General features: G+C 37.6%; 1 protein-coding gene and 1 long non-coding RNA gene across 2 annotated transcripts in view; one reads left to right on the top strand and one right to left on the bottom strand.

Moving 5' to 3' along the window:
• Positions 1–12649, bottom strand: part of LOC137491262 (tripartite motif-containing protein 16-like) — a 496597-nt gene that overhangs the window by 195172 nt on the left and 288776 nt on the right. The window lies entirely within an intron of this gene.
• Positions 356–3350, top strand: LOC137491314 (uncharacterized). The gene is made up of 8 exons (XR_011011284.2): positions 356–897; positions 997–1115; positions 1206–1325; positions 1493–1562; positions 1664–1752; positions 1950–2030; positions 2996–3099; positions 3185–3350. It is a non-coding gene; the product is annotated as an uncharacterized lncRNA (long non-coding RNA).

Raw genomic sequence — 12649 nt, 5'->3', positions numbered from 1 at the left:
TATCCTTTTTTACAAAAAATGCTTCAAGTTTTGTATTTACCTTTTATGTTTTAGTGTTATTAGAGTACTTGCAAAGCTAGTGGAGGACAAACCCAGCAACTGGAACCAATATTTAGATGCAGCCATGTTTGGTCTGCGGACCAAAAACAGCTTACCACAAGGTTTTCTTCTCATGTTTGGGAGAGAAGCAAGATGCCCTTCTTAAGTCCCAGAAAGCTCAGGTGAAAAATATTTGTTTATAATTTTATAAAAAGTGCCAGGTATATATTTTCAAAGCTGTATATAGTAAATGTAAATGAAGAAAATATATTTCTCATTAACATGTTGCCAAACGTTGATTCTTCATTTGAAGTAGAGTGCTGTAAGGAAGAGGTGGCTGTTGACATCAGATGCCATGAGAACATTCTGCATCTAGTGGAGAAAAACACAGAAAAAACCCACAAAAGAACTAGACGGCAACTTTCAAAAAGGCAATGCCAAAGCCTTAAGGTGGGGGACATAGTATGGAGGAGAAATGTTCGCATTGAACAACGAAAGGGAGGAAAACTTGACCCTGAATATTTTGATCCCTTTATGGTGACCAAAATAGATAACAAATGTGTGGTCCATTTCAACTCTATAGGACAGTCCACGCAAAGGGTCAACATTGATCATTTGAAACTCCACCATGAAGAGAGGCCAAGAATACCTAAAAAATCAGGAAACATCAGTTTTCTCTTTGCCACCTCAGCCCCATTTTCAGTTCAACCTCAAATCACTTCAAGTCTGTCCACCTCAGGATGCCTGTTGTCCAGATGAGGATATTTGGCCTTCTCCTCCTCCATCTCCACCTCCTCCACCACCTTCACCTCTTTCTCCTCCAGCAGGACAATCCTGTCCAATCTGGTCACAAAAAATGTATGTAACTTGGAAAACGTAACTTGGACCTTTTTTAGCTTAAAATGGCAAATACATCAAATAATTGATTTCCTTCATTAATATTCCTTCATTACACAGCGATTCAAGATGCATGGGGAGGAAAAAATGCACATGTTCTGCTTTCCCGCATTGACAATTATAAACTCTTTTACTGGGACATAGTTGGGACAGCTCCCAATAAAGAAGTTGAGAGTGAGGTAAAGAGAGATTTGTTTGCATGGCATGTATGTACACATTTCAGTAATGCATTCCTGTTTATTTACTATTTCTATATTTCTAACGTTTAGGTGATCAATGCATACATGGCCCTTGTTGTGAAAAAACACAATTTTGCACAAGAAAAAAAGCACTTCATATTGACACATGGAATTAATAGGATATAGGAGGGAAAGGGCTCAAGATTCAAGGTAAGCATATAAGAACGTTTTTTTCCCATCTACTGAAATTACCTCAAGCCAAACTCAAAGTTTATGTTGTGAATTTTATTTTATGTACTTACACTTGTGTCAGGCTTTGTATGATCATCATTTTATGTCTAGTTTTGAAAGCTTATAAATTATGTTTGCCTTTTTAGTGTGATCCAACAAAATACGCTTTCATGTTGGAAGCTATGGGGCCATGAGCCTGGGCACTGGATATTGGGAGTAAGATCAAATATTTTGATCTATTTACTAAGCTTTAAAGAGAAATACTGTACCATATTTTTAGTAGCAGTGAAGGTAAATCCAAGTTTACAATTCTACAGGTAATCTTTCCTTCTGAGAAAAGAAGCCTTGTATTGGATCGCCTCGGAAAGGATTCTGGCAAAATCAAACAGTGTTTGGAGTCAACTAGGTAACCAATGAATTCATAAATGTAGAAACGGTCTCATTAAAAAAGGGATTTTTTGAGGGGATATGTATATATATATATATATATATATATATATATATATATATATATATATATATATATATACATATATATATACATTTATGACTAATTGTATAGAATTTATATGTATATATTTTTGTTTCTATTGTTTTTGTTAGGGCTTTCACAAGAAAACAAAGCTGCCAGGTGTCCAGCCAGCACAGAGCCTCACAGCCTTCAAAATGATGCCACCTCATATGGTATATTTGTCCTAAAAGTAACTTTGCTTTTATTCTGTGTTATTGTAACTGTAGCATTTCAAATAATTATTCACTTTAATATATATATATATATATATATATTATTCACACCACAGAAAATGTATCATATTAAAAATATTGCAAAATTAGAAAATGTTAATTCTATATTACACTTTTGAGATCACTAATTGTCAAACTGTCAAATAAGAATTGCCATGGTAACTACCCCGCCCCTCCCCGATTGACTAAGGGTGCTTTTACACCTGTGAATCGATTCAGTGGTTCCGAAACAGAAATTACAATTGTTACATTTTTGCTCTTTGCTCTTGGAGCGGTTCGCTTTCACACTGCAAAGTTTCTAATCGGACCAAAAGAGTTAAAACAAGTCATGTGCGAGTAAACTCTCCTCACATTGGTCAGAGTGTCAGGGTTTATTTTGCAGCGTCCCGCTCAGCTGTCAGGAGAGGTGGTGGTTTGGTGGTGATTGACAGGGTGCGCGCGCGGAGAGATGCGGTGGGGAGGGGTGAGAAGGGTGCGCGATGATGCCTATTTGAGGACCGGGAGGGAGACGCGAGATTACCAGGAGATCATCACTCGTTTGCGGGCATCCGGACTCGCGAAACTTCCTGCCCTACTCATAATTCTCTCTTCATATAGCCGTAAGCCTATTACATATCCATAAAACACTGTGATATAACCACGCTTGGATCGGATTGCTTTCTCACTGCAATCGAACCGCTCCAGGGTTCGTTTCAATCGAGCCGAGACCACCTCATTCAAGCGATCTCTGAGCGATTACTTTGGCGCGGAACAGAGCGCGATTGCCCTGTTCACATATGCCAAATGAACCGCGCTAACTGGGCAAACAAGACACGTTCCGAAACAAAAGTGTAGGTGTCATAGCACCCTAAGACTTAATTAACCCTCCATATAGTTGAACTTAATTCTATCTTTTGGTTCAATAGATGACCTTAGTGAGCTGTGACTCTATTGTGGGGAAAATAATATAGAAGTGGGAGACCAAGGAAAGAAAGGGGAAAAGCACCGAAAACCACCACCTTGTTCTTGGGTAAGGACCTTTCGAAATAAGATGGTCAATCTCAGTGCTCTGCCTAACCCTGGGAGAAATAACATGTATTATTTCTTCATTACAGATTCAGTGTGACACGTGTGACCCTGACCCCACAAAGCCGTACAACAGTGCAGCATGTTAATCCCATACTCTGTCTTAAGTTTTGTTAAATTAAATGTTATCTTGAATTGAACCTTTTTTTTTAAATATACACAAATAAGTAAATAAAAACATTTTATTGCAAATTTAAAGTATGGACTTTCTGTTTTAATTTGTGTGCCTACATTCTGTCTAATCAGCATTTCACACACATTCACAACATTTCACAATATTTTCTTTTAAATTTAAAAAACAATTAAGAAATTGGATAAACCTATTTCAGGAAACATTTGAGAGGATCAACCGTAATCTACGTAACTGCTTATCGGGGAAAAAGAAGGCAAAAACATACTGATTTATTTATTTTAAATCATAAAATTAAGGTAAAAACGTGCTGTACTGCTCATATTATAGCAAAATGGTTCTTGAATAGGCTGGTAAATAGATATGAATTTAACATCTTTATATCAAAGGCAAGAAAAATATATTGAACGGAGAATGATGCACGCTGATATAGTGTTCACGGGAGCCTAGTGCGTTCACGTGATGGCATGTACGCTGTTTGCGTGTCCAATCCCGAATAAGGGAGCGTTTTCAAGCCAACTGTGAGAACAGCGCCTACTAGGGTCACAGAAAACGATAGTCACAGAATTTGGTGTAACACCGGTACCCACATGAACAATACCTTTACTTTTCTCCTTTTAATTTATACAACTTTTGTAGTATTTCAATAACTAAATCTTGACTACAGTCTGAGTGTTTTGTTTCAATGCTAAAAGAGCAGAATTACAATACGAGCTAACTAAACTTTCCTTAATTCCCGCATCTTTCACCCATTATAATTATTGCCAACATTTCCCCAACTTTACCCTAATTGACCTAGTAAAGCCTTAAAATGTCACTAAGCGGAATACTTGCATCTTAAAAAATATGACGGTATGAATTGAACAAAGCACTGCAAAGCATTTCATGGACCAAAGAGCCCAACTAAATCAGCCCCTCACTCCATTACGGTGACACAAAAAACACCTAAATTTCTGTTGGATCTTAATCAGATTATGGAAGTCCAAGCAGTCAGTAATAAGTGTGTCTGCTGTTGTTTGTGGAGTTGTTTAAGGATCCTCTGCTAAGACTGAAGGTGTTTTCTTCTTCTTCTTCTTATGGGGTTAATGGCGGTTGACAGACCAACTTAAATGGTGCATTTCCGCCACCTACTGGATAGGAGTGTGGAGCGCATAATGTTGGAAAAAGCATGAGTACTAAAGATATATGATACGAATGGAGGGATGAGATTACCATAGGGAAGAGAGAACAGTAATAACAGTAGGAGAGGAGAGAAAGAAAGAAAAAAAAACAATACTAGTTAAAAATCATAGTAAATTTTATTTCCTTATTTTGCTAAGCTATTCTTAAATTCTATTAATCAATTTTGTTTTCTTTAAGTAATTAATTAATTGCATTATTATTTCAACTTGATTTGAACTGTTTCCTAATAGGGTCTGAAATGACAAATTTTTAATCCCATAAATACTTAATCCTTGAACTAACTGATATCTCTGATTGTCATATGCCACACATTTTGTAATTACATGTTCTAATGTTTCTATTTTCCCGCATTTATCACAACATCCTGTCTCGTGCTTCCCTATTCTGAACTTATACTGGTTTAGCAAACAATGACCAGCACGCAACCTAGTTATTACCACATCATTCCTTCTATTACCAAACTTATTTCTAGTACCACCCACACATCCTTGAATATTATGCATATGTCTGCCTTTTTCTCCATTATCCCACTCCCTTTGCCACATTCTACCTGTTTCTTTTGCAATTATGTTTTTTACCTCTGACTTACTTATTTTTATTTTTATTTCTATCTGAGTATGTTGTAATGCTTCCTTTGCAAGTTGGTCTGCCTCTTCATTACCTACTACTCCCATATGACCAGGAATCCACAAGAAGCTTACAAAAAGTCCACCCTGTCTGATTCTGAATAAATTTTGCATTATCTCATTCATTATGTCCTGTCTTGCCATAGATGTTCCAGTAATTAAGTTGTTTAGTACTGACAGAGAATCTGAGCATATTACTGATCTTAATGGTTTCACGTCTTCTATCCACTGAAGAGCAAGAAGTATAGCTACAATTTCTGTAGTGTACACAGAAAGTCGGTCCGTTATTCTTTTTGATATTTTAATATTGAATTTTGGGATGTAAACTGCTACTGCCGTTTTTCCATCTTTAGGATCTTTTGACCCATCTGTATATATCTGTAAATAATTGAAATATGACTGATTTATGTATTGTTGTATTTCTTTTTCATTTAACATATTATTTTTGTGTTTTTCCTCATGTAGTAATAAATCGACTACTGGTTTATGGAAAAGCCAAGGCGGAATCGCAGAGGTTGGCACAGCAGGGGCTAAATTGATGTCTCTTATGCCCATATTTTGAGCCTCGTCTTTTACTGTCCAACCAAAACTATCTATCTTTTTATGTCCATATTCCCAACATTCCTTTAGTACTGTCTTTACTGGGTGCCTCTATTCTTGGCTTTTAATGCTAACCCAATATCTCATTTTTAACTTAATTCTTCTAATTTTTAGAGGCATTTCCCCCATCTCTACTTGTAATGCTATAATGGGTGTAGTTCTTAGTGCTCCACAGCATATTCTTAGTGCCTGAGATTGAATCGCATCTATTTTCAACAACTGAGTTTTAGCTGCGGAACTATATACTACGCATCCATAATCTATAGTAGATCTTACCAGTGCATTATAGATTCTTTTAAGCGAGAAACGACATGCACCCCATTCAGCTCCTGCCAAACACCTCATTACATTAATTCCTTTTTTACATTTATCTATTATTTTTTGAATATGCATATTAAAATTCAGTTTTACATCCATCCACATTCCTAAATATCTAATTACTGATACCTGTTCTATTTTTTGTCTGTATATATTAATATTTATATTTGGATTAACTTTCTTTTTTGAAAAACAAATAACCTGAGTTTTATCAGTAGAAAATCTAAACCCCCACTCATCCGCCCAATCTTGTCTGAAGCTGTTTTATTTTACTTGATTTTATTTAATGCTGTAACTCAAGTCACTGTTTATGTTTCTTGTTTCTTTCCTTCAGTGATTGTGATTATTAACAGCAGGTGTTCGTCAGTGTCTGAATTCCCTCATTAGTGTTCATTAACTCTGTCAGGTGAACTATATTGGTGAACTAGTTGATGGAATAGTGAACAAGGGCACAAAGTGTGATTTCAAACACAGACTTCAAAATGTCGAATCAGACCTCTGTTAGCTCACAGTTTTCTGCAGTTGGTTACTTTCTCGAAAACAAAAATGTTACCCAGAATGCACTGTTTTTAACAGAATACTACTGTTTTAGTGAAAAAAAAACATTATTTTACCGTAGAATCTGACCGTTTTTAACAGCAATGTTTTACAGTGTCGCTCCAACAACTGTCACTCCAACTGTTCAGCTACCCTTCACCTCCCTGCATCAGTTTTCAGCAAGCCGTTCTTTGAGCAAGCCGTTTGAGCCATATAGTAAAGACTCCAAAAAAATTGAATCCAACCCAGTCATGGGAGCACACCTTTTTTTGCTGTGCTCTAGTAAACACAGCAGAAATTCCAAGTGTGGAAGAAAGCATGTGCCTCCAGGCAAGTGGACTTGGGGGGGAAAAAAGTGAGGTTTTCTGATGTGCATTGCACACAACAGAAATTTATAGATATTGCTGCAGATGCCTCCCTTCTCTTAAACATTCTGGAGGCTTTAAAATAATGTGTTGCTGCAGGAGCAAGCAACTCATTGATATTGTTATGCCATCAGATGGTTATTCAGTAAACTTTCTCAAGAACAGAAGCAGTTTGAACAAAGCTGTGGCGTACATTGTTCCTCTGCAATGTAACCTTCCTCTGAAGGGTGATCATCAAAAGGTAGGTAATGTCAATAACTTTTTGTTGTGGGTTATATGTAAATTTTCCCTTAGTGTTGTTGTGAATTACATTTTAGTAAGACAGTATGGGACAAGGTAAGCCTTTGCAGCAAACATGCGTGAACTGCAAACAGGTAGTTCCACTATATGTTATGGAAAGTCACAGAATACAATGTAACACAAGGTAAAACAGAGTCAATCCTGAAATCCAATGTATTATTGCCAGAGAATGGCTAAGATTTTGTCCACAAACCTTTTAAAACTAGGAATACTGCTAAATCTAAAGTAACTTTTGGAAATATAACTAACAGTAGGAATAGTATGAAGTACATTGTAATGATCTTCCGATTCAATTCTATTCCCTGAACATGTCAATATGACCATTAGTGAGTAAGGGTCTGTCCTCACCGACTGCATTTTTCCACTCTACCACACGGGTTTACCGTTGTTTTCTATGTGAACACATGGTTGATGGACATGTTTGACTTTTAAGCTTTAGTCTTTAGAAAGGCCACGTATGTGAGCAACATATTTTTTAGACTGTACAGTCATAACTTATTTTCAGAGCAGTGGGCCAATTAGAAGTAATCATAGGTGGGACAATCGTTGCCAGTTTCTGTTTGCACACACTGTGTGTATGTATATATATATATATATATATATATATATATATATATATATATATATATATATATATATATATATATATATATAAACAGTAAATAGTAGTAAATATAAATAAAAAATCTATAATAATATATTTAACAATCTGTACATTTAGGATAAAACAGTGATAAAACAATAATAGTCAGTATATTTACAATGTTTCATTTATAATAATCTAGGTGTGTGTGTGTGGTGTGTGTGTGCGCTAATGTTTTTAAAAACTGATGTTTTTATTGTTCTCTCTATCTATCTCTCTCTCTCTATTCCAGGCCGTCCACCTCTGGTCTGCAGCCCCGCCTCGTTATTGGGGGGCTTTTCAGGACAAGTTTCCAATCAACTTGAAATGGGAAGCCCCCTAGTATGACGGAGGCAGTCACGGTCGCTACTACCACCACTGGAGGAGGGAGCAGTACAAACTCCGACGTGCTATCTCCTAGGTGAGTGCTCACCTTTACGCCCCGTCACACCACAGTCTTTGTGTAGTGACACTCACACATCCCCCTTCTCCCCCAGAGTAGTGCAGCGACCGGAAGGGCAGGAAGCCTTCCTTGGACCGGGTGCAGAAGGCCACCATTGGCAGCGAGACTGCATGGACCACCAACGTGTCGACGGTGGACAGCGTCCTGGCGGAGTGGGAGCTCACAGAGGCGCCGTCCACCGTCACCAGTGACCATCAGCTGGTCACGTCGGTGGTCCAGCAGTCTTGAAAGGGCCTGGACATCCAAACCTTTGAGGGCAAAGGTGAGACCTTTCTCGTTATTCACGGGAACGAGGTGAGAGGGATTTGTTTACAGGTTTTCCCCTGTGTTTAGTCATTTCCTCAACCAAAAACATGTTCTTTCTTTTTTTTGTTCTGTGCAGTTGTCGTCACCACCATGCCCTTTACAAAAGGAGATGTAGTTTGCTACTACCATGGGGAGGAGGTGTCCCATAGGGAGGGCGTTAGGAGACAGGAAGCCCTCACTGACACCTTCTCCTACATGTTCTTTTTTAAAGGGACTGGTGGTAAGCGCATTTGCCTGGATGCCCAGTCCTGGCCCTGCCCCTGTCACCCGGGCAAGGAAACTTATGGAAGGCTGTTGAACCACTCCCGGCGCCACAACGTGCGGCCTATTGTGGTGCAACTCCCGCTGCCACATGGGCCACAGGAGTGTGCCATTCCACGCCCTTCGGGACATCTCGGTGGGTGAGGAGCTATTGTGGGTTTACGGTGTTAGACGGGCGTCCTTCGGGGGAGAAGGGAAAGATTTGAAATGGCTGGATGACTAGGCGCGGTAAGCATCTTATACTTTCAAAATACTATTTTTTTTTTTCCCTCACTCATCTCGTTTTTTTCTCTCTTTAAGGCTTCAGCAAGTCGCCCAGGGTCCAGCCAGCCATCTTTTGTCTGTGTGTGTGTTCTTTCACAGTTTTTTTTTCTTTTTATCATTTATTTAATTATTTTAAGTTAAAAAACAACAACAAAATAAATAAACTTTTTTTTTTACCCAGCCACTAGCATTGATATTTTGTTGTGTTAGAAAAACAACAACAAATCGTTGTTATACAATAACTTGACTAATTACCTTAACCTGCCTAGATAACCTAATTAACCCGGTGAAGCCTTTAAATGTCACTATAAGCTGTACAGAAGTGTCTTGAAGCATATCGAGTCTAATATCACTCACTGTCATCATGGCAAAGAGAAGTTTCTATTAACTTGCAGATTTTTTTTGTTGTTAGATAGACATATCACTTTTTATATTTAACTTTATATATATATATATATATATATATATATATATTCATTTTTATTCTTGGGATTAGAATAATAACAAATAATATCTTTCAGATAAAAATTTTTTTTGTTGATTGCGATTTATTCAAATAATTGAATATTACATGATGTCACTGATATGCAAATGAGCGTGTGACATCATCCGACAACATCCATACTCGCCGTCGAACCTTTTATCTTCTGCAGATTTAGGTAACAGGCTGCTGCTAAATGCTCGTTTTACCGTGCTTAGGCAAAATATAGGATCACTAAATGAGTAACCACCATGTGTTTTACTGAACGCAGCTGATATGGGAAACATGCTCGTGTTATTGCAACATTTTCCGGTGTACACAGGTGAAAAATTATATATATATATATATATATATATATATATATATATATATATATATATATATATATATATATAAATATACACACACTCACGTAAAGGCAGTGAAATCTTGTTTGAATGCATGCAATTTAAAAGAACGTTATAATGACATAACGTTAAACCTATTTTGAATTATGTATTTCATGTACTGATGTACAACTAAAGGCATGAGTATAGTTTTTATTTTAGATGCTACCACCTATGTAAATGTCTCATATAAATACATAAAAACATCAAAAAGTTCTCATTTAATGTTAACAAACATTTGAATTATTTTAACTATGCATATCTTTAACTTGTAGTTACTGATAATAATGTTACTGATATGGTTAGTGTTGTTAAAATGTCCAGACTGCGTGCTGTCAGTCAAAAAATTGCTAAATAGTGTCTTTTGTTTAAAGTTGTCAAAGTGTAACAGAGTAGGTTGATCGCTCTTTTACTGTGCTTAAGTGAAATGACTGACCACAGAATTACTAATTGGCACTGTACCACTTTATAGGGAACACGCTGGTGTTTTGTGACGTGCACACACACCCTTTGATCCTAGCGTCAAGCATACCCAGAATTATGAGACAAACATATTCTTAGTCATCTTTCTGATCACCATGATGCGAGCATTGGTTAATTTTGTTATCAGAAGAAAATATGCATCTTAAATTTTAAAGAACATAATGGAAAACAAAAATAATGAGTCAGGATGTGGGGGTCCAAAATAACAAAGTCCAATAACTCCGATAAAGCCACAAGGCACTGATGTCTGTATAGCTCAGTAAATTAGCTGCGCAGATTGGAATCAGGTGGCAGCAATCTGCAAACAAAAGAAATTAGGAAACCAAAAAAAAAAAAAAAAAAACACAGGACGTAGCACAAGTATAAATGCATGCCATTCTCTCCCTTTCTCACACGCATGTTTTTAAATGCAACAACTTAATTCTCACCTCTTCTGTGTTTTGCATCACCCAAATGACACAAACTAAACAAGATGAGCAGCTCAAGTGGAAGTGACCTTGACTTTGTTGCCACTCAAGAGTTCAACATCGGCATGAAAAGAATTGAAACATTTTTGGTAAATGTTACCAAAACGTTACGGGAATCGCATAGAACCCTCAGAGAAGAAACGGAGACCATGACAGAAAGAGATCTACCCGCTGTACAGAGTGAGCTGTCTGCTCTAAAATCCACCATCACAGACCAGGGCAGGCAAATGGAGAAGCGACAGAGGCAACCGACAAGGACAGACTCAACGAAAGCACCAACAGAGGCAACCGACAGCACCAACGATGAAAGCGCCACTGACGACAGCGACAAGGAAAGTGAAAACAGCCTCGCAGGCACCTGCTTTATCTATGCCGGATGCCAAAAGAAAGAGGAGTGAAGATGACCTCCTGCAGCTATTTTGGCCCACAAATGCAAGAATCAGGGAGCAGCTGAATGAAAGGCAACAACCCCATGTAAGTAAAAAAAAATTAATAAATAATAGTTTTCCTCCAACCTCAATTAAAACACTGCTAATCCAAATAATTGAAAATAGGTAACACTTTGATTATTTGCGTCAACTGTGTTAGATTAGGGCTGGAGCAAAACTGTGCAGAGCTTCGGCCCTCCTTAAGTTGGTTTCGAGACCCAAGACATAGATGAAGCCTTTAAAAGATGACCCGGATGGTAGGTCAAGATGGTATATAAAATAAAAACTGCTAAGAGAGCAGTTAAGCTCGTAAAAAATTATTTTTAGCCACGATTAGCCAATAAGGGCATATACCCGCAGAAAAGCGCCAAAAATACAGTATCCGTTATGACCTGAGTGACACTCACACACAGACACATCAGCGACACGCACGCACCACATGGCTGCAATAAAGGTAAATTTTATGATTTGTTGTATCAACACTTCGATAAATTCGAATGTTTGGGTAACTTGTGTATTGTTTGCGTCCATATTGTAACCTAATCGTCGCATTATTTGATGCCTCGAGCGCTTTTCATAACAAATCTCGAAGCTGCTTTGCAGAAAGTGTAACTTGATGTCTCAAAGTGACGCCAATGTTTGTGATCATATATTAATTCGGGCTGTAATGTAAACGTTAGATTCTTAAGACTCTGTGAATTTTAGTGCAGAGCTGGAGTTCCCAAGGGCAACGTTAACTGCATTTGCGTATATTCACGTACAGCCTTATCTATAAACTTTTCCAAATAATGTCAGAATTAATGTCATTTCCACGCTGCATATTTTTAACCAGGATGTTTCAATCATTCTTGTTAACCTACACGTGCAGCCAAAAAGGTATTTACTTTGATCCATGCAAAATAGGAATTTTGAAAAATAATGCATGAAACAAGTTAACTTAAGTCATTGCTCAAATGTGAAGATGCGTGTATTTTATTAAATCCACCCCACAAACCCACCTACATGTGCCTGAGGTCAGAAGAAGTGACAGGGGGATTTGACTAAGTTTGTTTGAATATTTTAATTCATTCATTCATATTCTTTCCGGCTTAGTCCCTTTATTAAGTCCCGGGGTTGCCACGGCAGAAAGAACCGCCACTTATCCAGCACATGCTTTATGCAGCGAATGCCCTTCCCGCTGCAACCCATCTCTGGCAAACATCCATACACAATCATTCACAACAGACAATTTCAGTCAATCCAATTCACCTGTACCACTTGTGTTAGGACTGTGGG

This window comes from Danio rerio, chromosome 4, assembly GCF_049306965.1.
Source record: "Danio rerio strain Tuebingen ecotype United States chromosome 4, GRCz12tu, whole genome shotgun sequence".
Lineage (NCBI taxonomy): Eukaryota > Metazoa > Chordata > Actinopteri > Cypriniformes > Danionidae > Danio > Danio rerio.
This window is presented reverse-complemented; position numbering and strand designations above follow the sequence as displayed.